Consider the following 21349-nt stretch of genomic DNA (forward strand, 5'->3'; position numbering starts at 1 on the left):
TAGCTAGCACTCTACACTTGGCAAGAGGACAGGATTTGGGGCTTTGGGACATAAAAAGCAACAGCATACCCAAAAGTCACATTTTACCGAAGGGCCCAATAGGTGACTTTTTTCTTTCCTGATAATAATATCAGAGCCTCCCAGTTTACAAAGTCAGCCAAGATCCATTATCTCATGGACATTTTATTCTCTCAGTTCCACCAATTTAACATGCAGGTCCAACCTCGTGCACGAAGCAGCCTACAGAGAAAGGCCAGACAGCAGTACCATGCAACATGTGTCCAGCCCTCCTCTGGCAGGCCAGGGAGAGTGTGGGACAGCTCACGAGAAGATGAGTTCATGTTCAGCCCTGGGAAAGTGGGACAGCAGCCTTTCCTGCTGCTCTGCATGAAATGAGCCCTGAGCAGCATGAAATCCCTGACCACAGGTGTAGAGATTCCCAGTGACATAAATATCTTTGCTGTTTCGCAGTTGGAAGAAGGCTGTGGGAAGATTTGCCACAAGCTCCCCCTGGCCAAGTCTGCCTTTATAAAGAAACGGCCATACAGGCCACACCATTGCTAGGGAGTCTGATGAGTCTTGTCCCAACTTCCAGTTAAAAGACTCATGAAAAAGAATTAGAGAAAGGTGAAGACGTATCTCAGGCCATTCTAAGGAAAAGAACAAAAGAAAAAAAATCACAAAGCTCAAAACTGGACCACAGTTTTGGACCACAAACTCTTGAGCTCTTCTGTATGTTCAAAAAAATTCCATAAGCAAAAATCTACATAGACAAAGGCAAAATTATAATCTGTACGACAAATTATTAACAACACAAGTATGTGGAGTGTTTTAAAATTCTTTCAAAAACTGAGTCAAACTGATATGAAACTATGCAAAGAAAATGGAAAACAAATCCTCAAAAGGGTGGAAAAAGTCTTAAAATATGTGAAATTCACTGAGAGATATGTAAATTAGTATAAAAAATATATGTGCTATACTTGCTCATAAAACTGAAGACATTTTTTTTCTTTTAAAATTATAACATCCAGCTTAAACACCTGATTTCAATTTTCAACTTTTTCCATTTTATTTGGCATCAGACCATATTTTATCTATTTTATGTATTCATTTTTATATCATTTTATTTCATTTCTTATCAGTGTAAGCAGCCTATAGTAAAATTTTATAACCAAACCCAAAGTTAGTGTCTTTCAATGGAGAAATATATTCCAACTATGTTTATTGTCATAAGTGGCATGACTGATCATAAGTTTTGCTGTATATTTTCCAGTTTCTCTCTACTCTGCTGTGTCTATGTTTTATTTAGTTTTAATTTCTATTGAATTTAAAATTTAGAAGTCCTATAGTAATTTCTATCACATGTGGCAATTACTAATTACTCGTTATAATAATAATAGGCCATTACTGGAAAAAAATAATCAGTAACAAAAAAGACTAAATATAGGAGGTTTAACAATTTGATAGACTGTTTTATAATTGCTAAGAATCTATTTTTAAAAAATTTTAGCATGCAAAAAAACTCATAATCAAAACTTGACCAAAAAAAAAAAAAACTAGTACAGTAAGATCCCAAATGTATATGTATGTATATATATACATTATAGTATTTATATGAGAAAGACTGAGAGGTAAATATATCAAAATGACAACAATGATTGTCACCTATTTATCAGATATGGGTATTTTTTTCTCTACTGCATTTTTCACATTTCTCCAAATTTATGTAATGACTTCAAACTATTTTTATAATCCCAAATCAACCACTAAATTGAATTTCAACATGCTTATCAATGGACTTCTCAGAAAGCAATGAGCTTCTCAGAAAGCAAAAACAACAGAAACTCTTATGATGCCATGTAGCAGATTATAGCAATTAATTAGAAGTCCAAGGACCCAGTTTACAATGAATGGTCACAGGCCAAGCCCTTTAAGAAGGGTGACTAGTTCCAGTCTCGCAGTAAACATGGTATTTGTGGATGGACAAATGGATGGACGGGAACTTGACCTGCACTCTGCCAAACTGTTTTCATATGTTCTTATACCGATCATAACCTTGAGATGCCCTCTCATCCACAGATTGTTTAGCATATCCCAAAAGAACATAAAATACTCCAGCAACTGATTTTTTTAATTATAAAACCTTGCAATGTATTGTTCTAAACTCAATTCTTAATGCAAATGCAGCAGTGAACTCTCTTCTCCCAGTTTTTATCACTTAGCTTCAATTCTGTTGCTCTTTTATCCTAAAAAGAATTCAGTGCTCAGTTTCATGTTTCATTTACAAAGCCATAATTTGATTTTGTTACTTTGGAGTTTATAATCCAATTTGTATCTATTGTTCAGCCCAGTGGAATGAATTTGCATGGCAATCATAGGTACAAATTATAAACTCAAAACACATCTGAAATTTTAAGGCTCTTTATAAGGCTACAATGAGTTTTAATAACAAATCACTTGTCATTTTTCTTAATGAAATAGATTTTTTTTGCTACCAATATTGAACTCTACTTTGATTGAATCCTCCCTTATTGATTATAAATGGAGAGAGAAGTTGAGCTAAGTTGATTTATAGAGGAATGCTGATATTTATATATCCCATTCTCTGTGATACCACTTAAATAAAATGAATGCATACATCTTTAGCGCTCTTAAAGTTTGAGCATATTTTAAAAACAGGACAGTTGGGGATAAAACAATATAAATTATTTAAAAGGAATAAGGAAAATTGGAGTTCACTAGGCATTTAAGATAAATTGATTACCACTGGGTATTAAGTTTGCATTCAGTTTTCCTGCAGTAAATACAAACAAGCACACTGAATTATACTGAGATCAAAATAGGAAGTATATCAGCAAAGATAAACTTTTTGCCAAATCTCAATTCAAACAAAATTTGATCATGTTTCCACTTATGAAAAACGTTGAGCATCAGCACAAAATACTTTCAACCAACTTTGCCAAAGACAGAGTGACTGTATTTAAGTAGAACCTTCATATAAGAGAACCGTATCCTAATGGTTGACTCCTGTCTTCCTAGTTAATGTACTTTTGCAACTTTTCACAAGTACTGAAAACTCACCAAGCCCAAGATTGAGCCACCTGCCCCTCAAATCCTGTTGAATTAACCAGTGCTTTTTATTTCACACCAACAGAAACTAGTTTGCAGTCACCTTAGTGACTGGTGTTTTGTTGGAAGGATCATAGGGCAGCTTAAAGAAGCTACTCTCTAATTCCCTCTTTTGCCCCCCACTCTAGGGAATGGAACTAGACATTGAAAGCTTTGAGGAAGCCTGGCAGTACTCTCTAGCTCTCATCTCTGCTGCTCTCTGCTCATCTGCTTCAGTCCACTGCAAACCTGAGATATCCATGGCAGCAGACAATTGTCCCATAGATCCTTCTTTGACAGGGGGCTTCCAGTTCAGACCATAAAAAGTATGAACTGCCTCTTTCTACTTACTCTCTGCAGTCTTGTCAAAGGAAGGCTTCTTGCAATTCCCAGAGCATTCCATGCTCTCTTCCCATCATAGCCTTTGCCATGGAATTCTCCACTCTCACCCCACCCAACTCAGCGTCCCTTTGCCTTGCTAAATCTTAGGGATCCTTGGGTTTTCAACTTAAAAGTCATTTCCTCCATACTTTTTCTTAATTCTTAAATCATTCATTCATTCATTTCACCTACATTTACTAAGTAGTTACCGTGTGCCACACACAGCGCTGAGTACTGGGTGAACACTGATCCCTTCCTTCATGGAGCTGGTGGTCAATGAGGAGTATATAATTATGCATTATGATAAATACAAGAGAGGAAAGTGATAGGATAAAGGATAATAGGAGGAGCTCAGGTGGTCAGAGAAGGTGTGCCTGAGAAGGTGTTATTTCAGCTGAGCTCTCCAAAGGACAAGGAGTCAGTGTTCTGATCCAAAGGAATCAGAATATGTTCCAGCTCCATAGTACATCCAAAGAACCCAAAACACTGAGAACCTGAACTAGAAGAGTGGCTATAATAGAAAATGAGATCACCCTCATCCCTCAAAGAGTAATCTGCACACCAGATTTGGCACATTTGGACTGGTAGAGTTTTTAATTAGCTTTTTTTAAATGTTAATACGTGAGGCAGGGCAGCACTCTGCACTTCACACTTAACATCCGGCCTCATTCGGACACTCATGTTAGTTTGCCAGTCCCCAGGATTCAATTCAGAAGGGTGCCGGAAACAACTGAACCAGTTGTTGCACACTCTGTTTCTGTGGATATGCAGAAACTCCCAATGCAATGTTTAAAATCTTTGAGGTTCTAATAGAGTGGAATGAGCTGAATGGAATCCTGGAGCTCCAGGAGAATTCAGCTCAAGACGGTAATGGGAACTGCAATGGCCATCTTGGAGGCTGGCCATTTTATTTCTCCAGATAGTAAATGCTCCCAGATGATTTACATAAGGAGACATCTTAAAGGAAATGCTCTTAAAAATTTTCCTTCAATCTCATACATATGTTCTCAGGATTGATTGCTCATTTTTTCCTTCTTTTTATACAAGATTTCCGTATCATTATGATCCGCCACATCTGCCTTTACTTGTTTCAATAAAATTCTAATTAAATATATAGGGGCGCCTGGGTGGCTTAGAGGGTTAAAGCCTCTGCCTTCAGCTCAGGTCGTGATCCCAGGGTCTCTGCTCAGCAGGGAGCCTACTTCTCCCTCTCTCTCTCTCTGCCTGCCTCTCTGCCTACTTGTGATCTCTATCTGATAAATAAAATCTTTAAAAAACAAATAAATAAATATATAATCTCTGCATTTAATATAGACAAATAATATATTTTAAAAACCACCTGAACTGGGGCTCCTGGTTGGCTCAGTTAGTTACACTGCTGCCTTCAGCTCAGGTCTCAGGGTCCTGGGATCAAGCCCCTGCTGAGCGGAGAACCTGTGTCTCCCTCTCCTTCTGCCCCTTCCTCCTGACCTCATATTCTCTCTTTGTCTCTCTCTCTTTCAAATAAACAAATAAAATCTTTAAAAAAGAAAAAACTACCTGAACCAAAGTCCATCAAATTTTTAAAGCTTAGTCTAACACACCACAGCCAAGTGATAATCTTCCTATAGAACACTTAAATACAAATATTGCTTTTAGGATTATAGCTAATTACACTTTTACTTTTAAAATATATTATTCATAGTTCCGTATGTGTGTGTGTGTGTGTTGTGTAATATTTTTCTTTATCAATGAAATCCCCTTCATTATTTTCCCCTTATTTGTTCCTCCATGAGATTTTAGTGACACTTGGGATTGTTAATGACCATTTTCTTATCAATGATCAGTTGCATTTTTTGCAGAACAGTATCGCCTGATGATAAAAAAAAAAAAAAAGTAAAAGAAAAAGAAAAGAAAAACAGCCCAAAATGTTTTGGTATGCCTGTTAATTAAATCTTAGCAAAAATATTTGAGAAATAACCTGAAATGATAGTTGCCAGTTATACTGTGAAAACAAAGAAAATGATACCTTCCCAGACACTTAAAACGGTCAGAATCAAAATTGAGCTAAATTGGCAATTCTTTTTAGAAAGCAAGTTCCAGCTCAATTTTTCTATGATCGTTTGGAATTTTTTTCTTAATAATTCGCATTAAAGGACCTAGTGAAATTCTTTAGGGCTTCAGTGGTCTTTCTCTAATGGCGCCCTTCACATTCTTACTCATTTTACCGGACATTCAGTATCTCATATGGCAGGAGCAAATAGAATGAGGGTCTAACTTTATACTTAAGTTACCTAACTATATATTAGGTTCCTTGAGGAGGTACTTCTCAATGAACTCTCATGTTGTTTCCTCAGTAAAGTCAACATAATAAATGCTTTTCTTTATAAAATTCCTGCCCTGAAAGGAATTTTTAAGTTAATAGTGGCCAAAATATGTAGCCACAGCTCTAAATTATACCTATACATGCTATCTTTTCTAAAGACTTAGTTAAAATCTCAACTACTCTACTTTAGGCAGGGGGTGGGGGGTGGGATCATATTTTAATTCATATAAGTAAAGGACCCAGAGATATTTCACTAAATATGAGGCATTCTGCTATAATTGCTAACATCTGCTTGCTTCTTGTCCCTTTTTAAAAGATGGTGGCTTCTCAGAGAGCTTCCTAAAGGCTGGTGCAAACTTAATCAACACTTCCCAACCTCAATTTATTTCAGTTTAATGTGGAAGATAAACTCTTAGCTGTCCTGTTTCACTGATTATTTTTCCCCCGTTAAAAGCTAATCACTGAGATGGCAAATAAGAATTGAACTCTTAGTTTGGTTTTCATGGTTAATAAGATATAATGACCCATACTTAGAAATTTTATTAACTATATTACACTGAAAAAGAATGGAACCTTTATTATAGACTGGGTTTGTACACCCAGCAAGGAAATGTCATGATTCTACTGTAGAAGTGCTTTCAGAAATATGTTTTATTCTGAAAATTATGAAAATGTATTAAACATAGAAAAATGCTTCAAAATTTATTTATGTGTCACAGGAAAAAGTGACCATAAATTGTTTCCTAGTGGAACACTATAATGTTCTATACAATAAATGACTAACACATATTCAGTTTGGCATTAGGAAGACCAGCTTACAATGCCAAATCAGAATAGAAATCTTAAAGGAAGCTTACAGGAAGAGAAAGTGGTCCATTTACCTATTTCTTTCTCTTATTTTTAAGTTTTTTATTTGGATTTGAAAACTTCAAGGTATAATTTGTGGTTTTTCCCACTTAAATCATCATTCATAAGCTTGTTATGCAATGTCTTAGCTTTCTATTACTAGCTTTCTTCTCTGATCATGGTCCTCCAAGGTTGAAATCATGGTATCAGCCCTGCTCGGGTCTCATCAGAGTTGGGGTGGGGGGCTGGCTTTCCCAAAAATGTTTCAAGGTTATTGGAAGAATTTAGTTTCCTATTACTATAGGATAGGAATTCCTGTTTTCTTGATGGTTGCAGGATTGAAATCCCAACTTTCTTGCTTGCTATAGACCAGGGATCTCTCTTAGCTCTTAAAGGGTGCTAATAGTTCCCTATCATGTGACCCCTGTCTTAGGTCCTTTTATTCTTCTAGTTTCTGATTTCTAGAAAGGTCCAGTTCTTCTGAGTAACTCACGCCCACCCAGGAAAATCTTCAATTTGATTAAGTCAAAGTCAGCAGAATTGAAACCTTAATTATATTTGCAAAAACTCTTCACTCTAGTCATATGGCACTGTCTAATCATGGGACTGAATTAGAATATATTCACGATCCTGCTCACACTCAAGGGGCATGTATTATACTGGGACAGAACACCAGTGGGGAAAGAATCTTGGGGGTCATCTTACAATTTTGCTTACCACATGCTATAAAAGGCCAACATTGGGGTGCCTGGGTGGCTCAGTTGGTTAGGTGTCTGCCTTTGGCTTGGGTCATGATCCTGAGTCCTGGGATCAAGCCCCACATCGGGCTCTCTGCTGAGGGGGGAACCTGCTTCTCCCTCTCCCTCTGCCTGCCCCCAGCCATCCATGCATCCCCTTTTAAAATCTCTTAAAAGAAAGAAAGAAAGAAAGAAAGAAAGAAAGAAAGAAAGAAAGAAAGAAAAGTCCAACATCACCAAGAAATCAAATGATTTACTGAGTACCTTCTGAGGCATTCACTAACTTGCCCAAGAACACACAACAAACAAGTATCAGAGTTGATGTAATCCTAGGTCAGATATGTCTGACTCGAGGAACCTATGCCATGAAGAAATAACTTACTGGATGTCACTGGCCAAAGAGTACATTGTCATAGACTTTTAAGGAAAATTACTGATTTCAGGGGAACATTTCTTCCCTTAATCTTACATTTATCAACCAACAAATATTTATTAAGTTTCTCACTTCCTGGGACACTGGGCTGAGCAATAAGTAGTTATACAGATCTGTACTAGATCCTTGTCCTTGAAAGCGCTTGATCAAAATATGAAAATAATATACAATACAGTATTAATTAAAATCACCATATTATTAAGAGAGTAGATCTTAGAAGTTCTTTTTTAAAAAAGATTTTATTTATTTATTTGAGAGAGAGAGAGAGAGATAGTGAGAGAGAGCACAAGCAGGGAGGAGAGGGAGAAAGAGGCTCCCTGCTTAGCAGGGAGCCCCATGTAGGGTTTGATCCCAAGACCCTGAGATCATGACCTGAGCTGAATGCAGAAAATGCTTAACCTACTAAGCCATCCATGCATCCCCAGATCTTAAAAATTCTCATCAGAAGAAAAAAAAATTGGTAACTATGAATGGTGAGAGATAACTAGACATTATGGTGATTATTTTGCCATGTATACAAATATCAACTTATTATGCTGTTGAAGCTAATACAATGTTATATATCAATTATACCTCAGTTTTAAAAAATGGGAGAAATAAGATATCATATATTTTTTCTAAATAGCAATTAAGGTCTCCAATGCCCAAAATGTAATACACTTGCCAAACAAGTGGTCAATAAATTTAGACCATTATGAGCTAAAAATTCCACAGAAAACTTCAGAAAGGAAATGGGACTTTGCTGCAATTGATTGGATTTTCATAAATCCTTATGCTGGGGATTTGAGTGAACTTTTTACATATAAAAGAAAATTATCTGGGGAGACTTTTTTTGGAAACACAATAACATACAACAACATAGCATGTTGTAAACTAAATAAAGTATATAGGTTCTCTAGGTTTAAATTTTTCTAGGAGGACAAAATCTAGAGAGGGCAGGGAGTGAAAATAACTCAGCTGAGGCTCCTCGACCCCAGAGGAGTCTTTCTTGGAGTGTGCTGTGGTCTTCAAACATCAGTGTCACCGAGACTTTGTTACCATGCAGATGCTAAGTCCCTCTGTGGCTCTACTCAGTTAGTATCTCAGAGGGTTGGTCTGAGGAACCCACTATTTAAACAAATGCCTAAAGGACATTCTTATCTCAATAACTGCTTTCCTGAAGGGTGCATATACAGGCTACCAGGTAGAACAAATCCTGAAACAGCATACAAAGTCTTGAACATATGTGGCCATCTGCTTGGAGGGAGGCTCCAAGGCTTCCATCCGATTCTCAAAAGGGGGGACGCCTGGGTGGCTCAGTCCATTAAGCATATGACTCCAGCTCAGGTCATGATCCCAGGGTCCTAGGACTGAGTCCCGCATGGGGCTCCTTGCTCAGTGGACTCCTTGACTACAGCTCCCCCTGCTTATGCACACTCTCTAACAAATAAATAAAATCTTAAAAAAAAAAATTCTTAAAAAGATGTGGAAACCACCACCCCCCCCAAAATTGTTAAGAATCACTGGAATACAGGAAAGAAGGCAAGGACATTTTAAGGAAAGAGAAATGGGATGTTTTCAGAGTGAAGGGGATCAGAACTATCACCCAGGCGAGAACACTGACCTGAGGGTGGACGTGAGCAGGCAGTGATGTTAAATGGATGACGAGGCCAACCACACGTCCACCACCTCTGCGGAAGAAGAGTAAGCATCATAAAACTGTAGCAGGAGGAACTGAGACAGGAAATAAATACTTTCTCACACTAAAACTGCCGGGAATACCCCAGAGGGTGGGAATAAACTAGATAATCACCCATCCAGAAAGTCAGACACACTAAAAGATTGATGATTCAGGTCTGTCTGCTTTTTTCAGCAGAAAATAGAATTATGCATTTTGGGCTGTTTTTGGTTATGGCAGCAACCGCAGTGGTCCTAATAAAGGAAGAGACTTTATGACATTTTATTTTTATTTGTATTTTGAATGTTTAGGTTTATTAAAAATTAAATTTTAAGTCAGCTCCTTATTATGTTTTCTATGTCCTTCGTTAATTATCCATTATGATAGCAAAATGATCAGTGCTACAGTTTAGTGGATCAGTTAGTGCTATTTTAAAAGGCATGTGTTGAGCATATATTGCCTGGCTAATTTTCTACTAGAAAAAGATAAAGTTTTATTTTTCATCATACCCGTTCTAAATAAAGTAAATGGACATTTATCAGTGGAATAGTATAAATTGTCCTGGGCTTTGACTAAGAGTCCATAATAACCAGCCAACCTCATTAATTTGTTGAGGAAAAAAAAAATCTATCAAACATGTTGTTTGTTCTCTTATGCAAGAGAACAAAAATGTTGATTTTTCATTCAAATGGTTTGAGTATATATATTTGAAGAAAGTGATTCATTCAAAGAATTGTAAAGAGCTGTTTACATGACTGATAGAATTATTTTTGTTAATTCTTAAAATAAAATTATTTTAAAAATCAAATAAGAAGCTAATTACGTAGACTAACCTTAAACTTGTAGTAGGGAAAAAAATGGAGCGACATTGAAAAGCTATGGGATTCTACAAAGTTTAAGAAAAGGATGAAATGGATAGTTGTATCTATAAGTTTTCATTTCATTTATCTATAAGTTGTATCTATAAGTTTTAGAATGTTTGAAGTATAATTTCATTTAATTGTATTAATACCAAAGAGAAAGGTTGAAAAGTGGAAAAGGTGTGTGATGTAGAACAAGATTAAGAAAACCCTGCTTACCAGGTTTTTACCCAGGACCTTGTCCACTGAGCATAGTAAAATGGCAATAATATCCTGTTCTAAAACTTGAACTCTACTCTGACTTCTACCACCAGCTTTTGTTTTAATTTTTCTAATACACCATGATTCCATGGAGGAGCCTCATGAGCACTTTCTCCCAAAAGCACTAGCCATATTAGAAAATGGTCATTCAGAGAATTATACTTTAGCCTAAAATCTGGACCAGAGTTTAAGAGAAGAAAAATCTTCTTATTCCTTCACTAAACTTTACATTACTTATGGCTTAATAAATGTTTTACAAATGCTTATTTGAAATGAAGAAAATGGTTTCATAACTTTTTCTTAGTATCAGTGTATTTCTTTAGTTTATTTTCAAAAAACCTCAAACTTACAAAAAAGTCACAAGAATAATATAAGGAACTCCTATATATCCTTCATGCCAATTTACCAACTCATTTTATCATTTTTTATAATTATTTTGGGGCCATTTATGAGTAAACTGAAAACACTGCGCTCCTTTACCCTTAAATACCTCAGGGTGCATTTTCTAAAAATAAGTACATCCTCTTAAATAGCCACACATCATTTAGCAGTGGTATTTATTTAACAATACTATTATTTAATCCAGAGTCCGTATTTAAATTCCTCACTAATTCCTTATAACAAAAATGACCCAAAAGAAACTTTCTGAAAATATACAAGAAAATAAAGAAGTCATTAAACATGTTTAAAAAAAAAAAAAAAAACTGCTTTACCCTTGGGTGGGGGGAAATGGTGCTCTTTACAGTTCTCTATGATTTTTTAGAGATTTTCAGGTTTGTTTGGTGTTTTTTTAATATAATGTAATAAGAGCTCAGAAGTTTTCTATAAGATCTCTAGCTTTTCTTTCCAAAACCAGTTAAACAGGAACCATTAACCTTTCTTAAACAGAAGTGCGTGGCACATAAGATAGATCTCTTTACACTGATCAATAGAGCAGGAACAAAATTAATGCCCAGGACTGGTCACAAAGTGTGCCACTCACTTCCATGAAATAGCATGTGTCTGTCTAGGGGCAAAAAGCATTTAACATAGAAAACAGCTATCAGGATTTATTTCGCACTTTTAAAATGCTCTTATACTTCTTCCATGCCCTCACCACTTAAAATCGATGACTAGATGTAAGAAAGAACTTCTGGACAGCCTCGCCAATTAACTTACTCCTTCTTAGACAGAATAGCAAAATACTAACCTGAAGGAATTTTCCATCTTGGTGCATGCACATAAACATATATGATATTAAACAGGAGGTAAAATCATGCAACTCAACAAAGGTTAAGAAAATTGGAATTTGGGATGCCTGGGTGGCTCAGTGGGTTAAGGCCTCTGCCTTTGGCTCAGGTCATGATCCTGGGGTCCTGGGATCGAGCCCCGCTTCGTGCTCTCTGCTCCGCGGGGAGCCTGCTTCCTCCCCTCTCTCTCTCTGCCTGCCTCTCTGCCTACTTGTGATCTCTGTCTGTCAAATAAATAAAATCTTTAAAAATAAATAAATAAAATAAAATTTTAAAAAAGAAGATTGAGATTTGAGAAGATGCAAATAACAAGTGCAAAGGTTTTTTAAAAATTGAAAAATCTGTTTCTCACCAGAGAACTTTAGATGTCATGGCATTAGTTAACAGAGTTCAGTCTGCTTTAGTATTCCAAAAGTCCTACACTGTGGCTCAGTCTGCATCCAACTTCATAATTAGGTCAGAAAAATGATCACACCACCTCTTAGGCCAAGAGCAAGTGCTTAAAGAGTATTTACAGCCCTGAATAGATCAGCCAAGGTTATTTACTTCGGGGTTTCAATAGGAAATCTTTCAATTTTGAAATTCTTTGGCAATGTTCTCTATATTTCAAGTGAAAACTACTGAGCCAAGGACAGACAGTGTTTGGTCTCTGTGAGAACATTAATTCATTCATTCACTCATTCAAAAGCTGTAAACTTGAGCTTATTGATGGAAGCAGCAGCAAGATAATAATCTTTATCTGTATACTAGTTTTCAATTTAAAAAAGACTTTAGCATACATCATGTCAAGTAATCCTCAAACTTAACTCCTGTAAGACAGAGGTTCTCAATGTCTCCATTTTACAAGTGCTTACAAGAATAAAATGTTAAACAAGACAGCCCTGTGTACTCAAGGAAGTTAAGGTTGCATGGTAAAATACCCAGCTAGGTGGAATTTTTGTTAAATATGAAGAATAAAATTTGTATTTCAGCTTGTTCGGTATGAATTATCTAGTATATTTTAGTTATACAATTGCCAGGGTCTCATATAAGCCATATATTATGATTAGAAGAAAGGCTGATCAACTTGGAAAAATAGAGCAAAAGTATAGAGTTAAAAAATTATAAGTCAGCCAGATTCAATGACAGTGAAATTTATACTTTTTTTCATATATTCACATGAATAATTACAGGAGAATTATTGTGAATAGCCATAAAATAACTATAAATAATGTTGAGAGGCAATTTACTGAATTAAGATTAGCATTATAACCCTATCATTGACTAAGTTAGCGATGTTGGGCAAATTTTTAATTCTCTGAATCTGTTTTCTCATCTGTTAAGATAAGGATAGTAATCAGTCTCCTTTGGTTTTTATATAGACTGACCCTTGCATAAAATACCTAATATAACTCAGTGAATGTTATCTCTTTTGTATGAGTATATAAATAGTTCTATATGGGATTATTTATGTATTTCTAAATACTGTATGCTCTCTGGACTTGTGTAAAGGTGAATATTTCTTGTAGTATCTGTGTTTCTCTTCACTAAAGCCTTCTGATATAATTTTACTGAAAAATGGGGAAGAGAAAATGTAATGAAACTTGTTTCACAAAAATATTATCCTCAGTTCTGCAATCACTGTTACGTGTGAGTTTAGTAATCCCTCATTATCACTCAAAGAAATGCAAATTCTTCGTAAGAATGGTTTCTTTTTATACCATACTTTGTAAAACTTCTGAATTTTATTTGAAGGGGTGCTAACATGGGTAGAAACAGAAGTAATGCCTACCTACATTTGCATCTTTATTCAAAGGAAAAGAGATCATATTGTAAGAGGCAGCGTAGTGTAGTGGGAAGTAAATGGGCTTTGGAGGCAGATTCCTCTAATTTACAAATCCCAAAGCCTCCATTTGCTCCCTGTACAGTTTGGACCATGCTTTTTACACTTGCTCAGCTTGACGTTCAACCATTTCAACAGAAACTATTAATTCATACTTTTTAGGGCTGTGGAAAATATTACTGGTAATATGGAATACTTGCCAAACATGTGATAGGTGTATAGTAAAATCATGTTTCTTGGTTTTATTTTTAGCTATTTTGATACAGAGCTTTCTGACAAGGACAAAATGCTCATAGTTAGCCTTCTCTTTTATATCATTCTTTTAAAAGCCCCATCTTCAAAATCATCCCTCTGTTAGATAAAGGGATCTTTTGTTAGCTAGTGGTGCTTGGTTTGTTTTCCACTTTGAAATGTGGGATAGAGAGAGGGTCTCCAGGATTGTAAGAGTATGCCAACTGCTAAATAAACATCGGAAAGGTCAGAACAGACTGACCTTGAGCAATGACCCCCCAAATTTATTTCTCAAAGAAATAACATGGCAAAAAAAAAAAAAAAAAAAAAAGAGAGAGAGAGAGAGAGAGAGAGAGAAAGAAAGGAAGGAAAGAAAAGAAAAAGTACTTTCTGACTTTACTGGGCAAGGGGGAAAAAGACTCATAAAATGTTAATAGCTTATCTCTGTACATTTTAGATCTCCTTAGCTACTAAACCTGTGAGCAAAGGACTCATGTTTCCATTCTTCTTCAATCAGGGTGAATCCACAGTAAAAGGATGAAATGAGTGGTTTTCTATTACAGCATGTCCCCCCACCTCACTTCCCAGTCCATGTCTCCTCATCCAACAGTGCCAAGTCTTTTTTATCTTTTCTTCAATATCCTCCCCCATTGAAACCTCCCCTTTCATTACCACATTAAAAAAAAAAAAAAAAAAAAAAAAAAAAACACAAAAAACACAAAAACCAATAGCAGCTTAGTGCTTTATCCCTCCTTGGTCTTTGCATTTCAGCAGAGGTCAAAGGCTAAGATTTCAATTGAAAACATGAAGCATAATTTGTTTTTTTTTTTTTTTTAAAGTCAGGCTTTTGGAGGAAAGATTGCCAGATTAGGAAGATGATTAGAACTTTTTGCAAAAATAAAGTCATATTGGATAATTGGTGCTGAGCCGTGTCTTGGGTATTTTGGTTAATTCAAGGAAAAATGAAAGTGTCTGTCAAATACAGTTATGGCTTATTCAAAATGAAAATCATGGGAAAAAATATTCTTCGATTTAGATCATCTATTTTGTTGAATAAAACAGGAATAACAATGAGAAAATGAGCCACTTTTATCCTCTAAAATGGTAGTTCCTGGGTGACTTTTAAAGACATAACATCTTTAATCCCTCAGACTTCCTAAGATGTGTTTCTAGGTATTGTTCCACTTCATACTCGTCTTGGGAGGTAAGCGCAGTTATCATCCCTTTCCTCAGAAAAGGAAAGTAGTTAAGCTTGACTAGGTAGTTATCAGCAGCACTGAGGCTAGAATTAATTTATCCTGTTCTGTGGACTGTTTACTGACTGCCTGGTGTGAGCCAGGTCACCTATCCTGTACCACTGGGCTTTCCTCATTTTTAGTGCAGTCTTTCCTCTCTGCTTGGCCTTGGTGTGGAAAGACAAAAGGGGTTGTGCAACCCTTTAATGCATGAATGCTGGGAGTTAACCAAGGAGGAAGACAAAGAGGGCTTTGGTTCCTCCAATTTGCATTGTACCACAAAGTTCAGAAGCCCCCTAGAGCCGCCCCTGGGTGGTCTCCCCTGGGCTATGTTCCCTGGGTTGGATTGCATGTGCCTAAAACAAACAAATCTGAGCTCTTCTCTTCGATACGGAACTGTAGATCCTTTGGACGTTTTTATTCCATATTCTCTTTCTGAGCAGAAAGGGACTATTTGAAATTGGCAAAACTAACTAAAGGAGTTGATAGTTAACCAACTGGATCATATGATCACGCTCTTCCTAAATATAAGGCCAGCTCTAGTTTTAACCATGATCCAAACAAGTCTTGGTTCTCTATGGCTCTTGTGTATACCAGAATCCTATAAAGGAAAGCCAGAGCGCCACTTTTTCCAACTGGTTTGGCAGTATGTTGATCTTTTGTAAAGCATACCAGCCAGATAAACTGATCTCCGACCTAGTTTGCCAAGCATTTCTGCATTTACCAGAAAATGGGAAATTATCTTTCACACCAATGACATTGAATACTCACATCTTTCCTGAGATTTTTCTGCTTTGGACATGAGCAATCACGGCTCTATGATGTAGGTGTTTATGAAATCCCTGCAAAAATCCGTTGGGTTTTTTGGCAAAGGAGCACCTCTGCCGTTTGTTTTTATTCTAAAGAATTGCATCCATAGGCCGCAATCTGTCTACCATTCCAAAACCTAGCCAGATGGACTGTTAGCGGGTCTGTTCTAATTTGGGAACCATTCCAGCTCTGAAATAAAGTGCCTTAATAATTTTGTTCCATGTGTATCAGCCATTGACTGAGGTTTTGGCCCACCACAAAGAGCAATTATGCAGCTTTCTCATTACTATCATTATCCATCTGTAAAGCATCCTGTCAATAAACCACATTTTCTCCTGGGTTGGGGTCTTTTTTAACCTAGTCTCCTGAATATTATTCTATTCTGCCTAAGGTGAAAGGCGATGCAGCAGACAGCAACACGTGCAACAGAAGGGCTTCTAGAGATAGACTAGTGACCGGTGGATAGCGGAGTGGACTGAAAGACTGACGAGAGTTTTCTTCCTGTCTTTAGCATCATACCCTTGGAGCTATACCTTTCCAACAGCAGACATAATCTCTTCAGGGCTTGTAGGTATAGCTATTTATTATAGAGCCTGCACTTGTCTTTGGATAGACTTAATCATGCAGTATCTTTCCCAAAATTGAGAAAGAGAGAAGTTCTGAAGTAGTGAGAATATTGATTACTTGACTACTATTGTCTTTTGTTCATATCACACAGTTATGATCATGATTTCTGCATGGCTATTTGTAGACAGTATTGGAGAGTACTCAGTAGTGACTAGAACAGTAAGACTCAGACTCTTCTTACAGTTTATATATGTAAGTAGTTTTTTAAAATCTCAGAAAGAGTGCTCTTTTTTTTAAAGATTTTATTTATTTATTTGACAGACAGAAATCACAAGTAGGCGGAGAGGCAGGCAAAGAGAGAAAGAGGAGGAAGGAGGCTACCCACTGAGCAGAGAGCCCAATGCAGGACTCAATCCCAGAACCCTGAGATCATGACCTGAGCTGAAGGCAGAGGCTCAACCCACTGAGCCACCAGGCGCCCACGAGTGCTCTTTTTAATTTAGAGTGAATATTAACAGCATTATGAGTTTTGTTGATTTATTTATTTGATATATTAAATATTCTTCAGCTGCAATTTAAAGACAACTTCTGTGACAATTTGTTGATGATGATTTCAACATATTAAAATTTTAGCTACATACTGAATTTTGATTAATACTTTGGCCATCATATTATTGGGGTTGTTTCAATTATCCTAAAACTAGAAGAGTCCTTTTTTGTTTGTTCTTAAGCTTCTAATAGTGGTGGCTTTCACCGTTGGCACTGTTGACCTGGAAACCAATATAAAGATGAACAGAATAAAAGAAATAAGGACTAAAAGAATGTAAATATAATTGTATGGCTACATCCATTCATACTGCCATGAAGTTCTGGAATTGCTTTGAAGAATATGTAAAAATTAACTCAAGGAAAAGAAATACTTTTTCGTAATTGGCTCACGAGATTGAAAATTGGCTAATTTTTCCATCTTCCAAAATGTTTTTTAATTTTCACCTCTATTTTGTGATATGTAAGGGCAATGTATGATTGAAGGAAATATTCCTGAAGTCATATGATATGCAAGAGGGACACGTGGAACACCAAAGGTGATAATTTAGCATCTCAGGCCCCTGCTAACGTGCAGACTTTAACAGCAACTCAGTCTAGGTTCCCACACTCACTGACTTCCATCCCCGTTGCCTAAAGCCGATTGTTCACAAAGTGAAGTCACTTTACCATCCTCATAGTGCTCTGTGTATCAATTATTAATTCAAATCCATTAATTCTATTGAATTCAAAATGAAGAAATTAAAATAAGAATTAGGGCGCCTGGGTGGCTCAGTGGGTTAAGCCGCTGCCTTCGGCTCGGGTCATGATCTCAGGGTCCTGGGATCGAGTCCCGCATCGGGCTCTCTGCTCAGCAGGGAGCCTGCTTCCTCCTCTCTCTCTCTCTCTGCCTGCGTCTCTGCCTACTTGTGATCTCTCTCTGTCAAATAAATAAATAAAATCTTTAAAAAAAAAAATAAGAATTAAACATGCTGTTCATGACCAATGTTTTATAACTTAAATATAATATAAATTGTAATAATACTTTAATTTTTACATTCTACTGTGTTCTCTCTGGAGAGCCCTTTCTCCAGGCACCTCCAACCAGCTGACAACAGGGGTTCTCAAATTTTCGCTTGCATGGGAATCATCTGCAGGGTTTGTAAAAGCCTGATTGCTGGGCGTCCTCACCAGTTTCTGGCTCAGGAGGCCTGGGGTGGGGCCAACGAATTTGCATTTCTAACCAGCTCCCAAGTGATGCAGATAATGCTGATCCAGGGACTACACTTGGAGAACCACTGGCTTAAAGGACCCTCCATCCTGCCAGGATGGCATTTTCCATCAATCAGCCATTTTGAAAGCTTGCAAATGAATAAAGACTTATGTTCCTCTGCATTATTGAGATATAATTGACATACAACATTACATAAGTTTAAGGTGTACAAGGTGTCACTTATTATAAGCAGCGAATTTATATAAGAATCTAGGAAAGTTAGAATACTGATAAGAGACGCTCTGAACAGCATCTAATACTTTGAATGTTTCTGGAGATTTAGAGTTTCTTTTCATGGATGGTGCTACTCTCCTCAATCAAAGAAGTTAACCACTAAACACCTGTGTGACTAATTGCCATCTGTGCTCTCTGGAACCTTGCTAATAGAAGAACATGTCAGAGATCTTTAATGAATTTTAAAATGCACCACTGGTGGATGATCTTAAGCACTTCTTATGTAAGGGAAATTATGGACCTCCTGTCTAATATATTGCACAAATCTAAATAAATGAAATTGAGCCAACTCTTTTGTATGATGCAGCATTAATTAAGAGGTGGGAATAAAGTCTATAGTTATGCAATCTACACAGTTTCTAGAATGAAAAAATTGGCCTACCTGTTGACACCCCAGTTCAGTCTAGCACTTAAGGACTAGGGATTATTCTCCACTGGCAGGAGAGCAATGGAATTGGACAGTGAAAATGGAATTGGACAAACTGAAACTAAGCAAAATGGAATTGGACAAACTGAAACTCAGCAAAAATCTGAATATTTTGATTTATAAATTTACTACCTCTGTCTGCCACGGACTTCCTAATGAGGATCACCTAACCTCTCAACCACTGTATTTCCCCAATTACATAGGAGGGACAATTACATAGTTTTGTGAGAACATTTTTAATAGAAAAGAGCTCCTTTCAGAACTTAACTTTCTAGAATAATGGTCAAAGCACTTATTACTGTATCTTTGCTCAATTTAATAAACCAGTTTTCTTGAGAGTTCATGCTGTAAAACATGAGTACTGATAGAAGTAAAAAAAAAAAAAAAAAAAGAACTCTGTTTCACATGTACAAATAGTGATGTCTGTGAGGCTTTTGTTATTTTAAGGAGAGTACAAATTGAACCATTAATCTAACCATAGAAGAAAATTTTGCCTTCACATGCATTACTTTTACTGTACTATCTTTCCAATGACCACTCAAAGTATTTTTAGAGTGGTAATTACTGACCTTGCCCAAAGCTTTTTGATTCATCCATTCATTCATTGAATAAATACTTAGTGTTCTAGCTGAACTGTGGTTGAAACTGGGCCATGACCCTACATTTTAATCACAGTTGTAAGTCCCAGATACAAGATATTCAAACATGGAATTAAAAAGGAATAAGGAAGACAATTGAAAGGATTTCTGTTACTTATGGGATGACTTAAAATAAGTGAAAAAATCAGATCAAATATGCAGTTTTATGGTTCTTCAAATTGTTTCTTTACTTTGAAACTATGTGAAATACATACTTATATCTTTATCATGTAGCTGCTTGTCAAATTTCATTCACTTCATAGAGTTATCCACGCATGCAATGCATGCAACAGGCATTGAAATAAACTAATTTGCCTATGATCATATTTCAGGCCAGTGCCTACAGCTATAGAACACAGCATCCCTCCCAGAGAAGTTGAAGATCATCATTTCCCACAAAAATAAAGCCAAACATTCCTCTTTCACAAAATCTCCAATAAAGTTGGTTAAATACTCTCTCTATATATATATATATATATTTATATATATATTTCAGGCTAAGTTAGTAACATTAAGTGAGGGTAAATCAGAAGTTTTACTCAGGGGCACCAGGGTGGCTCAGTGGGTTAAGCCTCTGCCTTTGGCTCAGATCATGATCTCAGGGTCCTGGGATTCAGCCCCGCATCGGGCTCTCTGCTCTGTGGGGAGTTTGCTTCCCCCTCTCTCTCTCTGCCTACTGCTCGGCCTACTTGTGATCTCTCTCTCTCTCTCTGTCAAATGAATAAATAAAAATTTGAAAAAAAAAAAAGAAGCTTTATTCAGGGACAAGTACTTTAGGGTAAAATAGGTATTATGAAACTTTGACTAGAACGTTTCAGCGTGGCTTTTTGTTAGGGTTTAATTTGTTCTTTAAGGGCTAAATATGAGTAAGATATATTCTAATTTTTTCCCATTGAAGTCTTTTCAAATTATTTTTTCAAATAAAATGGTTTTGATGTATTTAAATGAACAATACTCTTTTAGAAGTTATTTATATTACACCATAAAATTTAAAATTTCACAGCAACTTCCCAAACATTATTGAGGGTATACTTTGGACCAAACACTGTACAAGGTGCTGGTAATGTAGAAATGAGTGCAGAAGTGTGCCTGAAAGTGTTCAGACTAACTGATAATCTTTGTTAGTAAGCTACAGAATCTATTTGAACATAGACTTAATTTTTGGACTAATCACACGGGTGTCAGGGCACTTATTAAGTAGTTGCAGACTTTTTGAACAAAAAAAGACCAATATTTCAGGGCAGTAGCTAGCAGTATCTTATACTCTGGAACCTCAAATAAGCCAGTAGACCACTATGCTTTTTGAGTAAGCTTACTAAGTTAAACTGAAAATGGTCACCTTGAGGAAATGAACAACAAAAACCCCATATCTGTCATTAAACCTGTGCAGGTCTGTTTCCTGCAAAGATATATCACCTTCAGTCGTTTTGACCCCAACATAGTATTTCCTTCCCCACTAGAGCAAACCTGCATGAAATACAGAATTCTGCCCCCATGAAATAGGCTTCTGTTTGGTGAAGTGCTTCTGTTGTTTATGTCTATCTTTTATAATGGCTGCGGGCCTTTGTTTTGTCTCAGAAGCCTATAAACAGAGTTAACCCTCGACGTTGTTTTGAAGTGGGTATACTTTGTTTTGGATGCTTTTTTCCAAGAGGCAGTCATTTTTCTGAAGATGTCGACCTACTTTGTCATCTTTAATCAGAGGATCTAAAAAATTTTATTTTGGTAAAAAATTTATTACTAGAAAATCACAGTACTGAATAAGTATAA

Source organism: Mustela nivalis (genome assembly GCF_964662115.1).
Source record: "Mustela nivalis genome assembly, chromosome: 12".
Taxonomy (NCBI): Eukaryota; Metazoa; Chordata; class Mammalia; order Carnivora; family Mustelidae; genus Mustela; species Mustela nivalis.